Genomic DNA, 1,783 nt, shown 5'->3' with positions numbered 1-1,783 from the left:
GCATCCTTTTAGATGATGTGCCTCAGTTTGCTTTTTTAGAAAAAGAGGTTAAATTTTCAGCTTATTCATAGAATAAGTACATAAAAAAAGCAAATTTGTATCCCTCCTATGTTGTGTCATACATGAAAGACTGAGAGAAAGAAATTCAGTGGACGTTCTAACTTATATAAGCAGAGATTACTTCCCTGAAGAAGGGAAATATTGTTCCAAAGCAACTGCTGGCATAACTGACACATTTGGACACTCCTAAAATCTGAGATAAGCATCGTAGTGCAGGAAGTATGTGGGGGAGAGCACAATTTTACTCACTCACTCACTCACTCACTCACTCAGACATGTGAATGTGCACTGCAGGATGTCAACAGAGCTAACCCAAGATATTTTGCCGCCTGAGGCAGAGCTGCATATGCTGCTCCCTCCCTCCCAAGCAAGTCAAATTATTTTGACACCTGAGGCAGAAGATCTCACAAATGCCTCTCCCCTCCCATTTTCTTTCCTTTCATGATGGCCAAAATCAGCTGCCTGAGGCAACCACCTCAATCTACCTAATAGTAGGACTGGCCCTGGATGTTAGCTATGTGAGTGCTGCTTAGATACATGTGTGCCTGTCATTCTTGTGAACCAACAAGACCAACATGGGGTAAAGTATTTGTAGTTATTGGCTGAAGTATCCATGAATATAGGCTGCAGTAGTCCTCATCCTTTGGAAGCTCCACCTTACATTATAGCCATTTAGCTTCCAGACAACTGATTTGGGTCTTTGAAAGCATATTACTTGGGGAAATGAATGCGCAACGAGCCACAGCACACACATGCACAGACACAAAGGTTGAGTGCGTATGGGGACTCTTTTGTTGTAAAGCACCAACTCACTTCCCAGTTGTTAACCCATCTATCTACTACCCCCCCCCCCATTTCTTAAGCACAGAAAGAAAACTCAGCCTGCATTTGGACAACATAATAGTCAATAGTGGGGTAATAATCAACTCAACAGTTGTTTATCCAGCGAGTACTCCCCACACAACATGATACCAACAGTGGTGTGGATTAGGATCAGCCTTGAGTTGACTATTCGTCCACGCTGAGTTGACTCACCAATCCCCTGCTCTCTCCACCTGCCTCAGTCCTCCTGCTAGTATCGCATCATCCATTGCTGTCAAAAATCTATCCTGCCAGTTGGACTACATTGGCAGCCACCACTTTGATTGCTCTTGCCTTGTGACTCTGCGGCTGACGAAATAATCAATGGAGGCCAACAACATAGCCAACAGTGCCCTCCACACAACATGATAACCAACGGTGGTTCAAATAGCCAACTCTGCACAGTGTTGGTTATTTCTATTGGTTATTTTGGCCAAATAACCAACTCTTGGTTAAAAAAACCTCCCCACATGATAACCCACGATGGGTTAAATAACCAACCATCAACTATTTAACCACCATTGGTTATCATGTTGTCTGAACCCAGTTCTGTCTCATGCAGTAAGATTGCAATTTTGCATGCCTTCATAACAACTTTCTAAAAGGGACTGACTTACGGAGTTGGATCTAGAATTACACATGATAAACAGCATGGATGGAAGTGGACTTCCCCATGGACTTCCCTCCCAGTTCTTCCCATGGCAGCCCCTCTAGCTCCTTGAAAATGCTACACAGGGAGTCAGGAGACCCTACTAACAGAGTGAGCTGTGATGTGTGTGTGGGGAGAATCCCCCAAAATTGTCTACAGATGGTACATTGTTGGTGCTAAATAAATAAATAAATAATAGAGACCTTTCATAAA

This window comes from Elgaria multicarinata, chromosome 5, assembly GCF_023053635.1.
Source record: "Elgaria multicarinata webbii isolate HBS135686 ecotype San Diego chromosome 5, rElgMul1.1.pri, whole genome shotgun sequence".
Lineage (NCBI taxonomy): Eukaryota > Metazoa > Chordata > Lepidosauria > Squamata > Anguidae > Elgaria > Elgaria multicarinata.
This window is presented reverse-complemented; position numbering follows the sequence as displayed.